Genomic DNA, 16464 nt, shown 5'->3' with positions numbered 1-16464 from the left:
ATCCCTACTGCAGTTCCCTTCCCTCCACTCCTCCCAGCTCCCCCTGCACCTTTCCCTCAGATCCACTGCTCCTTTGTTTCCCTTCCTAAAACAGTAGGCCTCCCAGGGCTATCCACCAAACATGGCCTAACAAGATACAATGAGACCAGGCATCAAACCTCATATCAAGGCTGGACGAGGCAACCCAGTAGGAGGAAAGGGTCCCAAGAGCAGGCCAGAGTACTCACTTTGCTTTTTAAAAAATGTGTTTAAAGATCTATTTATTCCATGTGTATGAGTGTCTTGGCTACATACATGTAGGGGCACTGCATGAGTGTCTGGTGCTCACAGAGGTCAGAAGAGGGCATAGGGTCCTCCTGCAACTATAGTTACAGATGGTTGTGAGCCGCCATGTGGATTCTGGAAGTGGAAGCCAGGTCCTCTGCAAGAGCAGCCAGTGCTCCTAACTGCCGAGCCATCTCTCCAGCTTTGCCACCCAAACTCTCCTACCCACCTCCTTCCAAGTGTTGAGCCTACAAGTGAATACCAACTCTCTTGGTTATGAAATACCAGCTTCCTGCATTCTAGGCAAGGACTTCCTCCGTGAGTAACATTGCTGGCTATCTTTTTACTTTACATGTTGCTCTTGCAGAGACGTTTAGGGGGTACCTGCTCTACCCTAGCCACAGAACAGTTGGGAACCTGAGTCACAAAGACTCATCCAAATGAAGGCTATGTCAGGCCGGGGATTCGAAGGAAGCCTGCTTCCCTGTGATCAGCATCACTTGGGCTTCTGTTGGTGGTCTCTTAGCTTCCGTTGAGAGAATTCTTCAAAGATGAGTTACAGCTCTCATCCATGCAAGCTCGGATTCTTTGAGGCAGCGTTAATCAGCTATTCACTGCTGTCGCAGAACACCCGTGACCAACAACTTAGGCTCAAAAGCTTTATTTTGGCTCGAGGCTTCAGTCCATGGATGCGTGTTTCCATTGTTCCGGTCTCTGTGAGTTTTCTCTAGTTCCGGCTGCTCCAGGGGCTTATGTCTTAGGCTTCCCCGGTGGGACCACGCTGTCCCCTGGGGGAGATGCCAAATTGCCTGTGATCCTGTCTCCGAACACCTACCCACTGTATTAGCCTCAGGGGCCGTATTTCAAGAAACATAGACAATTAACTTTTTATAAAAAAAAATTTAGATATTCTCATTCTGTAGTTCAGCTTGGCCCAGAACTCAAGATCCTTCTGCCTCAGCGTCCAGAGAGTTGGAATGTGCACCAACCTCCCCTCTCAGCTAGCAAATACATTTTACACTTGATCTCAGCCAAAGGGTCAAGAAGCCATAGCAAATGACTTTTAAAAACTATTTATTTAAATTTATTTTATTTTAATTTATCAACAAATGTCAGATCATCTTGAGTTGAGGGTACTAGTGGTTGTGAACTACCCAACAGAGGTTCTGGGGACCAAACTTGATCTCTGCAAAAACCAGCCAGGGCTCTTACACCCTGAGCCATCCCTCCAGCTCCTCAACTGACAGCTTAAAGCCAAAGGTTTAAAAAATTTTTTTTTGTTGCTTTGTTTTATTTTTAAGAATTTTCTGCTAGCTATGGAGAACGCTTCAGGGAAAATATGTGCAAAACAGGTTCAGAGGTTTTCCAGTCTCCCTGGTCTAGATAATATTGATTATGAGGAGGAGGGAAAGGAAGGGAAGGAAGAGGCTTGGAAACAAAAAGCATGGGTGTGGCAGAGGAACACAGCTTTGTTAACACTCAGAGAGTGGTCAATCTCCCTTATGCCCTGTGCAGGCATTGTCCTTCCCACTCCCTCCTCCCCAGGATCAGACAGTGTTTCCTGGAGGGAGCCTTCTGTGACCCACGGGAGTAGGCGGTCCTTCTGAACACTCTTAGGGCTCCCTTAGTCCTTGTTCCACTCTCTCCTAGAACAACAGTCACTTGAGCTTTGCCTTTTGAAGATATAATCTCGCTTCGTGACACTCCTTAGCCTTCATTCCTCACCCGCCTCTTTCTACCACAGAGCTGCAGCCGGTAAGACCAGGGCTGAAGGACCCTAGTTCTTGCTGAAGCGTAAGGGCTATCAAGAGGCTTGGCCTGGTAGAAAGTAGGTAGGTTATGGGGTTCATGTGAAGGACCCTAGGGGCTTTCGACAGCCTTACACCCACTGCCTCAGGTCAAGATTAGGCCAGATATCAGCTTCCTGACTCTGATCAAGGCTGGGCCAAGTTCCATTCTCTACCCACAGTTCTCGGGAGGAGCAGGAACATTCTTGAAAAACCGCAGACTGTACTGACTTATAGTCACCTGACCCTCTGGTCCCAGATAGAGTTCGAATGCATGCCATATGCTTGCTAGCCAATAGATTCAAAGGTCAATATGCTTAGCCAATAAGTTTAAACTCTAACCTTGCTGATGTAACTTGTACCCCTAAAAAGTATAAAAACTGCTTGGTATAGCCATTCAGGGTCGCCTTCTAGTCATTTGCCATGAGGGGCTGATTGAAGGTCGACCACGACGCGCTGGAAAAATAAACCTCTTGCGTTTGCATTGAACTCTGTTCTCGCGTCTCACTTTGGGGGGGGGGGTCTCCTGGTAGTTAAGACTCACTTTGGGCCTTACAGGGCCTGGTTGGGTTTTGTCTGTTATCATAGTCTGACAACATCTGGAACATGGCAGGCTTTTGACAAGTGGATGACAGATTGGCCCACTTAGGATATCAGCTTGGAGAGGTGAACTAGGAGAGAGGGCTATGCTGTCTTCCTTACTCAGAAAAGTCTTAGCAACCCTCCATCACTACATCAAGTACTGGCATGATTCATGAAAGGGGAATGTGTATTTTGGTTCAGACTAGTTCCTGATCAACTGTCATCATGATAGGAACACATGGCAAATCAGAACATACTCAAGGTGCAGAAGAGAAAGAGAAGGGGCCTAGGGTTGAGGTCACATCCCAGTAACTGGAAGACCCCTAACTAGTTCCACCATCTCCCCAAAGTGCCACACTGAGAAACAAGACTTTAACACAAAAACCCATGGGGGATATTCCAGACCCTAGTGATATCGAGGAGTTTCTGGGGGAAGTGGTTCTAAGATCAGGGGTGAAACACAGGAGCAGGGAAAGACTTCCTCAAAGCCCAGTGGTTTTAGCTGCCCTGTAAGACCAAGCCACCTTGTATCACCTTGACCTCTCTAGTTAATGGTAGTTACCAGGACCAGCATCTGGCAGGACTGGTACACCAATGGGCTTTTAAAATCCTAGTAGACTTGTTACTTCATGTATAAACATAACAATGCTGAAACATTGATTTTATCAGGTCTTTTCATGGTTTAATAAATTGAATTTCCTTACCCACTAAAGACTACATTCATAAATCACTCCCAGTGTTTAACGTGAAATTTAATGATCCCTAATCTCCTAAGTGTTTACCAAATACAATCTCAACATGAAGTCACAAATGTAATTATCCAAGGTCACATCTTAAAATTGGCACTACAAGGTTAACTAGTAAAATGCTGACTTTTCTTTCTTTCTTTTTTAAAAATTTATTTTATTTATATGAGTACACTGTGGCTGTCTTCAGACACACAGAAGAGGGCATCGGATCCCATTTCAGATGGTTATGAGCCACCATGTGGTTGCTGGAAATTGAACTCAGGACCTCTGGAAGAGCAGACAGTGCTCTTAGCCGCTGAGCCATCTCTCCAACCCCGATGCTGACTTTTCTTAAACAGGACACATTCCTCCTGGTTGCAAATAGATATGGAATCTTTGGGGACATTGTTTGTTTCCCTTAATGCCATACTTTATAGTAAAGCTCCTGTAATTAAAGATACTGTTTACCCTAAAGAGATAATTATTCAAGCATTTGGAAATCAATCCTCCCAAGGGAATTTTTGAAAATGGCCGTGTTAGTAACTTTTGTGTTGTGACAAAATATCTGACAGATGCGACTTAAAGGAGGAAGGGTATATTTTGGCTCATGGTTTGAGGGGATACAGTCCACCATGGTGAGGCAGACATGGTAATGGCAGGAAGCTTCTGCTTTCTTTCCCTTTTCCTACTTATTCAAGCTCAGATCTTGCCTCATAGGATATTGGCACCTAAATTTAGGATGAGTCTTCCTTCCTCAGTTAACTTCCCTGAAAATACTCAAGGGTGTATCCCCTAGGTGATTCTAAACACAGTCCGGTGGATGGAGAGATAAGCCATCTCTGTGGCCTATTCAGCTACTGAGGTTGATGAAAGAAGAGATGCTTTCTCTGAGTAGGTGACCTGGCCTACAGGTCAACAGGACAGTCTGTCTGCCATTCGGAGGCTGAAGGCCTGTTTGTTTTTTCTTTTCCTGGACCTGGGGACCGAACCCAGGGCCTTACGCTTGCTAGGCAAGTGCTCTACCACTGAGCTAAATCCCCAACCCCTGAAGGCCTGTTTTTATACCTCTGGGACAAGAATCTACAAGTGAAAGAGAAGGTAATTGATTGGGTGGCTCTTGGTATATTGCTTAATGCTAAACTAATTTGAGTCAGTTCTTTCTCTCCAGTCCTTTCCTATCTACATTAGGTCCTAGAAGCAGAAACATTCAGATATGAAAATGGTCTTTGGTTGGATGCTCAGTCCCTACTATACTCTATTTACTTTTTTAGGCCCAAACTTACAAATCGTTCCACTAAAAAGTTTCCAAAGAACTGAGAGGCAGATGTGGTTACATATTCCCCTGTTTATTTCTACTCTCATGATTCTGAGTCTTGAGGAGGCTGTGACCTCTGAGGAACCCAAGGGAGCCAGTGTCAGTGGTTGAGAATGGACCCTTTTCAGGAGAGGGCAGGGCTCCGGATACGTGGACATTCATGAGAGGAGTCTGGCATCTCGAGTAAAGCTGAGGATGCTGGGTAAGGTGACAGTGATAGCAGGGAACCAGAGAGGGCTTCTGGAGGTGGCAGAAGGAGCACCAATGGATGCGGAGTGCCAGTGCTGGGGCAGCACCCAAGGGACATGGGGAGTGCAGAGGAGAGAACGCCTGTGGAAGCATGAGGAGAGCAGGGAGGGAAAGCACAAGGGATGATGAAAGCAAGGAGCACCGGCTGAGGAGAGTGTAGAGGAGGAAAGCCCCCATGGGGGTCATGAGGAATGCAGAGGAAATGTGCATTAGGAAAAAGTAACTCTCCAATGGTCCAGATGTCCCACCCTTGTGAGTTGACTGTAATATGGCTATTAAAGTGATAATTTGGGGAGTGGAGAAACATAGTTTTAGACAATGAAGATGGACAAAACACAATTCACAGTTAATTGCAAAAAGCAAGACAGGTATAAGAAGTTCACATCCATAATCCCCGCCTTCCAGGTGTTGAAGCAGAAGGATCAGGAGTTCAAGGCCATCCTTAACTATAAGGTGAGTTTAAAAATCTAAATAATGAAATGAGCTATAAGAAAATATAAAGGAGGACATAAAAACAATATTATGGTGCTTTCCAATCATGAGTCCTTCCAATTAAAATAATGTTTCCATAGGTTAAAAAACTAGCATACATTCCTGTCTTAAAGGTGAAAGAAACATAAAGAACTTTTAAACACTGGTAGACAGCGGCCAGAAATAACACACACACATGCACACACACACACACACACACACACACTCTCTCTCTCTCTCTCTCTCTCTCTCTCTCTCTCTCTCTCTCTCTCAGAAAAAGGGAGAGGGAGAGAGAGAGAGAGATGAGTTCCAGATAAATATGTTGAGGAATCCACCTGAGGTAAGGATCACTGTCACAATTTGTCATATGGAAGCTGAGAGAATATTGAAAATAAGTCATTTGAGTTTGTCGAAAAGGTCATTGTAAGTTATGACAGCCAAGAGTTGTTGAGTGTCTGCCACATGGCTAGAATCAGACTGCACACGATCTAGAAGACTTTACTGTCAATTACTCCCCCTAGGAAGCACAAAGAAATCAAATAGTTTTCCCAAGATCCACAGCACAGTAACTGTCTGGAATCAGGGCCCAGAATCTTAACTTCTGTGTGGTATTACCCTATTGTCTGAGAATTAGAATCATACACGTGCTAGGGGCCGGATACTGAGGGAGGGGAGACACTGAATGTTGGCAAGAAGGGGTACTGGACTTAAGCTTTGGGTTAGGGATTTTTTTACCTTCTAATGTTGTGATATTTGTTTGGATATTGGGGCAGTTTAAATAAAAATGTCCCCCATAGGCCCACAGGGAGTGGCACTATTAGAAGGCGTGGTCTTGGTGAAGAAGTGTACCTTAGTCTCTTCCTGCTGCCTGCTGATTGGATGTGGAGCTCTCAGCTCCTTCTCCAGCACCATGTCTGCTTGCAGATTGCCATGCTTCCTGCCATGATGATAATGGACTAAGCCTTTGAAACTGTAAGCCAGGCTCAATTAAATGTTTTCCTTTATAGGAGTTGCCATTGTCACGGTGTCTCTTCACAGCAGTAAAACCCTAAGGCAGCTATATTTAAAAGTTGTAGAAGTGTGTGTGTGTGTGTGTGTGTGTGTGTGTGTGTGTGTGTGTGTGAGAGAGAGAGAGAGAGAGAGAGAGAGAGAGAGAGAGAGAGAGTGTGTCAGGGAGACAGAGAGACAGAGACTGAGAGAGAGAGACAGAAAGACAAAGAGAGACTGAAAGAAACAGAGATAGACAGAGACACAGAGAGACACAGGAAAAGACAGAAAGACAGAGACACAGAGAGACAGAGAATACAAAGGAACACAAAGTGTTGGGCAGATGAAGGAACATCTTTAGTACCAGTTGTGGCTGGACAGAGCACAGAGGGACTGCTGATGGGTGAACGAGAGATAGAGCAACTCCCTTGAGGGTGTCCTCGGGGCAGCATCTGGAGGAAGCTGTTCTGTGAAGACACCGATGAACCAGAAGGATGACCCCAACAGTCAAGTGCCTAGGAATGGAAATGAAATTGGGACGGAGTATTCTGCAGGTGCAGTGGGGTAACCCTGAGGGGCAGGCTTCCTGGCTGCTGTAGATGGATCTTGCTAAGGTCTGTGGGAGAAGGGAGCTTGGGGCAGCAGAGATGGCATTCTAGAACCCAGAGGGTAGTTCCACATGACCTACACTGGATGGATTCTTTAGGAGGGTAGCAGCAGCATGGGGGAGTGGTGAGTGGCCAGGGTTGCTGGCCAGACCACAACCTCACAGTGGTGCTGTGAGGGAGCGTTGGTATCAATGAGGAGAGAGAAAAACCACCTGACCCAGGCACTCGCTAAATGCTGGCAGAGACTGGGTGCTGGGTGTCAGAGAGAAGAGGTAAGAGGGTAAACAGCAAAGGTAGGGTCCAGAGAGCAGATAGTGTGCACAGACTGCAAGGTTTCCCATTGCTCGGTTCTGGCCAAAACAAGGAACTGAGCAGGGTAGAGAGACTGTAGGAGAAAAAGAAGGATCAGCTTCCTTCCCTCCCTCCCTCCTTCCTTCCCTCCCTCCCCCCTCCTCTCCCTCCTTCCCTCCCTCCCTCTCTCCCTTTGTTTGTCCTCCCCTCCCTCGGTCCCTCCTTCCCTTCCTCCCTCCCTCCCTCTCTCCATTTTTCCCTCCCTCCCTCCTTCTCTCCCTCTCTTCCTCCTTCCCTCTCTGTTTGTCCCTCCCTCCTCCCTTCCCTTCCTCTGTTTGTCCTTCCCTCCCTCTGTTTTTTCCCTCCCTCCCTCCTCTCACTCCCAGATAGAACATGGAGGGGACACACGGAGTTCGACTTAGATCCATCATGCAACTTCCTTGTAACTGGCATAGGACATTCAAGGAACAGAGGCCTCATTCCAGCCACTTCTAAACCCATTTCAGAGAAGTAGAAGTCAGACTTGGAGAGGTTATGAAAGTTGCCCAAGGTCCCACGGTATGTATGTGGGAAGTGAGGACTCCTCACTTCTGTAGTAAAGCCCAACAGACAGTGATGGGGAGGGGTACCACTTAGAAGGGTGAGGTAAACGGGCAGGGTTTCCTGTGTGGCTCTGATCTATACCTTCCCCTTTTGAAGATGGAGGGGATAAGAAAGAATATTCCTGAAGGGTTTTGTGGACTCAAGGGTGGAGAAGTTCAAAGGAAGGCAAGTGGCAGAGGGAAGCCGGGTGATATGTAGCCATGATTTCCAAGTAAGTAAAGAGCTGGCCTTTGACCCCCGTGAGGCATGTTGACTAGTTTGTGCATACAGCAGGGCTGGCTAACTCTACTCTTTGCTTCTCTTTCTCCTCTGGGCATGCACTGAGGAACTGTGCAGTGTAAGTCTGACCATCCTGTAGATCTAGAGGCTATACTGCCTACCAGGACTTGTCAACACTTTGCCTTTGTCTCTCCCATCCAGAGAATACCCACACCACAGAATGGTGTCTGGAGATCCTCAGGTCCCTACAGGCTTGTGTTAGAGAATGGTATCTAACAACTATGGACCATGTAGCATATAGGCAGAACTGGGGCCACTAACAGCCAGTGAGCTCCACAGAACCTGGGTTTGGTGTGTGCAGGAGGCAGCTCCTACAGCTGAAACGGCAACTGGATGCTCTGCTGCTCAAACAGGAAGAGGATGAGTGACAGGTGAGTGCTTGTGACTCCAGCATGCCTCATAGAGCTGAGGCTTGGGCACATGTCAGGGTGTCTGCAGAAGAGAGGGCTGCAAACTCAGAAGGTCCGTCCCTAGCTTGCCTTGAGAGATCGTGATATACATCAAGCTCCATTCTGGGAAACTTCTCGAAATAGCCAGCATCATCTGGCTGTGGTGAGGAGACAGCACACAGGATGAAAGTTTATCTTTGATTTCCACCAACGCTGTTTAGCCTTCATTCCTGACAGCTACTATCACCACTGCTCCACACCTCCTCCTTGCTCATCTGTTCGTCTCCCCAGACTGTCTGGGGCTGGGCCACGTGAGACACTGGATCCTCTTCATTACAGAAGCTCTAGGGCTACCCAGGTGGCCTCAATTCCCTCCCTGTCTGGACTGTCTCAAAAGAGACAGCACACACACAGGGGACATTCTCAAATCCCAGCACCACATCCTTCCTGCAGGTGTCTTTGGGTGGCCAGCCTCTCCTGTGGTGGAGTGGTCACATAGGTGGGAGAGGGAGGAGGATCCTGTGTGGGGGCTGTAGGCTTCTGAGGTCTCTTGCAGAGTGTCCTCAGATGCATGGAAAAACATTTGACTTCATTCCCAGCGGGGGACCAACTGGAGGTGTCCAAAGGTAACTTTCCACCCAACTGAGTGATTGACAAAATAGTACACAACACACTCTGTGGGCAGGGATATGGGAAACAGGTCACTTCACACGTCCCCGACAGGGACTCAATCTCATGCCAGCTTCCTGGTGGGCTAATTGGCAGTATCTAAAAATAGCACATGTGTGTTTAATCACTGTGCCAAGAATTCCACCTCTAGAAATTTACCTCCAAAATTAAGAAAATGGGCTGCCAAAATGGTTCAGAGGGTAAAGGCATTTACTGTTATGCCTGACAACCTGAGTTGGATCCCGGGAAGCTGCATAGTGGAAGGAGAGAACAGATTCTCTCACATTGACCTCTGACCCCCCCACACACCCCACTAGATACAGCAGACACCCATGAGATATAAAAACAAATGGGAATGGGGTTGGGGATTTAGCTCAGTGGTAGAGCGCTTGCCTAGCAAGCACAAGGCCCTGGGTTCGGTCCCCAGCTCCGAAAAAAAGAAAAAAGAAAAAGAAGAAAAAAAAAAAAAAGAAAAAAAACAAATGGGAATGAAAAGTAAGAAACACTCATGCACAAAGCAATCCTTCGAGTATTGATTCTAAGTGAAAAACATTGAGGCGATCTATGTGCATTAGTATAGATCGGTCAGTCAGAGACATCCACACAGGGATGCCTGTCCCGCTGTAAAAGCCAGCAAGAAACATCTGTGCCTGATAGAGAGGGTGGAACAGTGTGTTTTGTTTAGTTAGAAAGAAGGAGGAGGAGGAGAAGGGAGAGGAGGAGGAGGGGGAGGAGGGGGAGGGGGAGGAGGGGGAGGGGGAGGAGGAGGAGGGGGAGGAGGGGGAGGGGGAGGAGGGGGAAGAGGAGGGAGGAGAATGGGGAGAAGGAAGAGGAGGGGAGGAGGAGGGGGAGGAGGGGGAGAAGGAGAAGAGGGGGTAGGGTAGGAGGAGGAAGAAGGAGGAGGAGGAAGAGGAAGAAGGAAGAGGAGGGGGAGGAGGAGGAGTGTCTTGCAGCCCTCTTTTGGTAAATAAAGGGAACGTGTATATGAAATATTCATTTCTACACAAGGAAAACAAAAACAAAAAAGGTTAAAGTTGGATGTGGAGGTTCATAGCTGTAATCCCAGCACCTGAAAGGGTGAGGCAGGAGGATTGTGAGTTTGAAGCCAGTTTGAGCTATGCAGCAAGATCTTGTATGAAAAGAATAGGGAGGGGGGAAAAAAACAAACTAAGTAAAGCTAAAGGAGAAACTAGTGAAATATGGTGCAGTAGTGAATCAGTTAATCCGCGTTGGCTCCTGATGGGTCAAGTGTGCGCTGCACCCACCGAGAGCTCTGGATTTATGAATGAAACACACACACGCATACGCACACGCACACGCACACACACCGACTAATTTTGACCTCCTCAATGGCTGGGCACGTCTAAATTTCCCTAGGGCTAGCACATATTCCCCACCCCCACCCTGGTATTCCTAAATTAACATTTTTTAAAAAGTCTAATCTCTTTTTACACTCCTGATTGTATCCCTCTTCTGGTCTACCCTCTGACTGTCACCTCCAATACTTCTTCCCCCTGTCTCCATGGTGATGTCCCCACCTCCCACCCCCCACCCCACCACACCTCACCACTCCCTGGGGCCTCCAGTCTCTTGAGGGTTAGGTACATCTTCTCGGACTGAACCCAGACCCCGCAGTCCTCTGCTGTATATGTGTTAGGGGCCTCATATCAGCTGATGTATGCTGCCTGGTTGCTGGTCCAGTGTATGAGAGATCTTGCCGGTCCAGGTTGAGTCCTCCTACAGGGTCTCCCTCCTTCTCAGCTTCTTCCAGCTTTTCCCTAATTCAACCAGAGGGGTCAGCAGCTTCTGTTCATTGGTTGGGTACAAATATCTGCCTCTGACTCTTTCAGCTGCTCGTTGGGTTTTTCAGAGGGCAGCCATGATAGGTCCCTTTGTGTGAGTGCTCCGTAGCCTCAATAATGGTGTCAGGCCTTGGGGGCCCCCCCTTGAGCTGAGTCCCACTTTGGACCTGCCGCTGGACCTCCTTTTCCTCAGGCTCTTCTCCATTTTTGACCCTGCAGCTCTTTTAGATGGGAACAATTCTGTGTCAGAGCTTTGACTGTGGGATAGCAACCCCAATCCCTCACTTGGTGCCCTGTCTTTCTGCTGGAGGTGGGCTCTACATTTCATCTCTGCTACCTCAGACCCAACCAGTGGAATGACCCCTAGGACTACTTTTCCTGAATCTTACATGTTGGCGGGCCTTTACGTCTGCTCTCTTTGCTCCCCCATTATGGTGATTCTGTTCTTTCTCCCTGGTCCCTTGCCCGGGCACTCAAAGTCCCGCCTCCGTCCCCCTGCCCAGCCATTGGCTGTATGACAATTCTTTATTACTAATGGAAGCCAGCTGGGGGAGGGACCCTCAGCATCTGGAAGCACAGCTTTCGGAAGCCGAATTAAGACAAAGCATTAGAACTAATCCTCAACAATATGGTGGTAATGGGTGGTGGCCGGAAACATGGTGTAAGGGATTCAGGCGAGAGACAGGATGGAAGGAATGTGTGTCCAGAGGCGACACTCCTCTAACTATATGTTTTCTTAAAGCTTTGACATTTAGAGCAATGTTTCATATAAACAAAAAGTGAATTGCAATTTTCTAATTTATTGTTTGTTTTACTTTACTAGTGTGTGTGTGTGTGTGTGTTTATGTGTGTATATGCCATGTATGCGCACATGCATGCTGCAGTATGTGTATGGAGGTCAGAGGATAACTTTATGGAGATGGTTCTCTCCTTCCACCCTTAAGTCGCTTTCTGGGGTGGAGCTCAGGTTGTCCAGCTTGCAAGGAAAGTGCTTTTACCCATTGAGCCACTCCACGATCCTACTATGTAGATCAGGCTAGCCTTGAAGTTTTTATGGCAGTACTAGGATTAAAAGCACAAGCCCCCATACCCAGTGCCTAACTAACTATACTTCTATATTCTATCTCAGTGTCTCTAGCATTGTGAGTGCTTAAAATCCAGCCTTCAGATGTTTTCTTTTTATCATTCTTTTGTGCATGCGTGTGTGTGTGTGTGTGTGTGTGTGTTTGTGTATACTTGTTGTTTGTTTGTTTTGAGACAAAGACTCATGTAGTCTAGGCTGGCCTTCACTTGTTATATAGTCAAGGTTGGCCTTAAACTATTGATCTTCTTACTTGAATATCCCAAGTACTAGAATTACAGGTGTGTCCCACCACCCCCAGTTTAGATATAGTTTCTAACTACAGAGGTAGTGTTCCTTGGGGGATATTGTTCACTTTTGGCTGGTGCTGGGACACGATCCTGTGTTGAAAGTAAATTATTGCTTAAGGAAGGAAGAGTGATCACAAATCATTGAAGGAGTCCCCAGTGGCAACGTCGGGGACAGTTTGAGCACTAGAGTCAATCAAACATTAAAGTCAATTTAACAATAGATGATGCCACAGAATAAAATAAAAACCCACAAGTCGTCTTGGATTAGTGCACGGGTGGGAAGGGAGTGCTCCTTTCACAGAGGAATGCCAGCTAATTAATATTGAAATGATTGTGAATTAGAAAGTGCCATCTGGCACCCACAGTGGTTGAAATTGTCTCAGGCAAGAATCATTATCAATGGGTAAAAACTAGTGAGTGCTACGAAACAGGATACACAGGGCTAGAGAGATGGCTCCGTGGTTAAGAGCACTGACTGCTCTTCCAAAGGGCCTTAGTTCAATTCCCAGCAACCACATGATGGCTCACAACCTTCTCTCATGAGATCTGATTCCCTCTTCTGGTGTGTCTGAAGATGGCTACAGTGTGCAGTATACAGCATACATAAGATAAATTAAAAAAGAGAAAGAGAGAGAGAGAGAGAGAGAGAGAGAGAGAGAGAGAGAGAAACAGGACACACCCATGATGTCAAAGTAACTTCCCAGAAGATAAACATTAACCTCAGATGGGAAATACTGAGAAACATGGCAGACCTTATTTAAGTAACCAGTGCTCACACAAGCAATTGTTGGACAGGTGAGGATCAAATGCTTCCCAGCAGCAGGGACCCAGAGCAGCAGGGACGCAGAATACAGAGCCTTACCCTGGAATCTTGAGAAACCATTAATTAAACCACAATTAGGGTATTGTTTAAGGCAATCTGGTCTGATGTGGGGGTACACATCTATAATCCCACACTCGAGAGGCTGAAGCAGGATTGAGCTGGTGCTACATGTTGGTATGACATGGTAAGACCATGTCTCAAAACAAACAAAAAGACATGACAAAGCAAGAACCCCCAAACTCCGCAAAATTGGGGAACCATCCATATTAAAATAGACTAAAGGCACCATGATGCACCAATGGCCCTAGACTAAGGGGGAGCTCTCCCTTTGCCTAGAACAGCAGTGAGTGACTGGTGGCATTTGAATGGGGTTTGTTGCTTACACGGTAGTTCTGGGTCTACACTCTTCATGGTCCGAATGTGGTCTATAAAAGGCAGGATCCTGCATTTTATGAAATATTCACTGACTGTACTGGGGGATGGGGCATTGTCTCTGAGGTTTTTGTGTGAGGACAAACCATAGCTAGACTGGAAGGGAAATAGATCCAAGGACGGTAAAGAAGACAAAGGTAATAAGACAGCATTGATGGACGGTGAAGGCCGCACAAGAATTCTTTGTGCTCTCTTCATGACTTTTCTCTATGCCCAAAATTGTTTCAAAATAAGAAAAATTTTAACAAAGTCAAACACAAACCGCCCCATCTACGTAGATAGTCATTCCTTCTCTGTGGTTTTGTTCTTCCGCATATTTGGTTTCTTGAGGTCAAATGGTTCAAGAGCATTAGATGGAAAATTTTTGAAGTAATTCCCATTTTTCAGTAAGTGGGCCTGAAAGCTGTAACAATGATCTGCCTGCAACATGTGCCCGGGTTTCCTTCTTCATAACAGCAGATGGCAATCAACGCAGAGACCCACAACCAGAGAACAAGCAGAGACAAGGAGACTTGGGAGTGCTTGGCCCCATGTGGGATCACATCTCTCTTTTAAGGTTCAGAGAGAGGAAGGTAAGACTGTATGAGCCAGAGGTGGGGGAAGACTTCAAGGAAACATTTCCAGACATAATGGAGCAGATGCACACATGAACCCACAGAGATGTTCAAGACTGCGTGTTCAAGACCAGCACCAACTCAAGCCAGCACAGAGGAGGGGGAAGGGGCACAGTCATCCTTAGTCTATTCACAGCTGATAGTTTTGGGATAGGGAGCATCAGTTCTCTTCAGTGGACTGACAGTGGTTAGGGATATCCCAGGGCAGGCTCCACTGTATTTGGTCAACACAATCAGATGCCATTTCTGGGTTGTTTTTGTAGGTATTTTCTTTGTACGTTTGTTGTTTTAAGAGAGAGAAAGAACACAAAGTTGAATGATTTGGGCTATAGGGTAGGAGCGGGGAGGAGCCGGGGAAGGGAAAAATATGATCAAAATCTATTATTGTATAAAAGTACCAAAGAATAAGAGAAGCATTAAACAGTAGGTTGGGACTGAGGAGATGGCTTGAGAGGTTCTGGGATTGGATCCTCAGACCTCATGTAAAAAGCCAGGAATGGATGTGCATACTTGAAACCCCAGGGCTTAGGGAAAAAGAGAAACGTCCTGGAGGCTCCTTGGCCGGCCATCCTAGCCAAAAGGGAGAGCTCCAGATTCAGTGAGAGAATCCATCTCAAAAAACAAGGTGGACAGCAATAGAGAAAGATGTTAAAATGTCTGGAGCCCACCTGGCCCCTCATGGGCATGAGTACTTGCACACATCATACATACATATATGCACGTTTGCCTTGGCTATCTCACATGGTATTGCAGAGTGCCTTCAGAGGGCCCCACTTGTGTGGCTGCCGTCTGCTTCCAACCTCATCTGTCAGGAGACAAGAAGGTCTTCTCAGTGGCTGACTTCAGTCCACCTGCACTAATTATTCACAGACCACTCTCTCCTGACTTTTGGGGATGCTGAACCTCTCTACCCTGTCACCAACAGCAAACATGACAGGCTAACACCATTGCCAACCTGGGAGTACAAGGCCCTCAAAACCCTAACAGAGAAAGAATCCTGTGGTTTCCCCTTGGTTTCTGCAACTGGCATGCCCTCCAAGAGGACCCACCAGTGACATTCCCGGAAGTGTCTTGAAATGCCTGTTTTCTTCCCATCCTATCTCACTTCTGGGTCTTCAGATGCTGTCTCTGATTGTATCCTTCCCGGGTTCCCCGGTGAAGCCCCACCCAACACCTCCAAGGAAGTACAATCTTAAAGGATGCAGGGTCGAAGGCTCCTCTCCTCTTTCCAGTCAAGACTCCTATTCACTCTGTAGCCCTTGACCTTGTGATCCTGCTGTCTTGGCTCCTAAGTTGCTGGGATGGGATCACAGGTGCACCCTGTCAGCTCTTCCACTCTCTTCTCCCTGTCTCCCAGCTTCTCCCTCCCTCTCTCCCCTCCCCCCATTCCTCCCCTCCCCCTTTTTTGCTATTAACCCTGACTGTCTGGGACTATGGGATGCAGATAAGGCTGGCTTCAAATTCGTATGAATCCTCTTGTCTCTGCTCCCAGAATGCTAGTTTCTCATTGACCTCTTAAGTGAGTTGCTGGCCCTGCGTTTGCATATTTCTATCCAAGGTTCAACTGAAGGAGTTAGGTCTCATGCTTTCTCATTTCCACAGGGACTGGGACTTAGGGCCCAATCCTGCTGTTCTGCTAATATCACAGCTGCTTCTCCTCCTGAGAGACTACCTGGTGTACCTCTCTGGGCTTGATTAGTCTTGTCTTCAGTAGTCTTCCCATTCAAAAATTCCTTCCCAGAATGCACAGGGAATTCCTGTTTTTCTCAGTTCCAAAGTCCAAGAAAAATCAATTGACGTAAGTAGTTGAGAAAACAGGAAAAAGATTTGTACTGTTTAATGCTCACCTATGTGAAGGTACCTTGAGGTTTTAAAGGAAATCCGTATGTCGAATGGCACCCAGGAGCAGGAAACAGACACACTCCAAAATTAAGGTCGATATTTTCAGAATCCAGGGCAGGAGCAACCACGATGGCTGCTGTCATCATGTCAGCTGCCCTCCTAATGTGGACGCATCATCCCCATGACGCAAATGTGTGCAGTCATCTGTCCCCTCCTCCCCACAGAGTGACTGTTGCAAAGAAAATTCCACGCAGGAGGGCTTAGGCAGAGAAAGTTGTCCACATTTTGAGTTTACAGTGTTTCATGAAAAACCACACAACTTCTTCTGAATGGTGCTCTCAGAAGTAACAGATTTTTG

This window comes from Rattus norvegicus, chromosome 4, assembly GCF_021556685.1.
Source record: "Rattus norvegicus strain SHRSP/BbbUtx chromosome 4, alternate assembly SHRSP_T2T, whole genome shotgun sequence".
Taxonomy (NCBI): Eukaryota; Metazoa; Chordata; class Mammalia; order Rodentia; family Muridae; genus Rattus; species Rattus norvegicus.
This window is presented reverse-complemented; position numbering follows the sequence as displayed.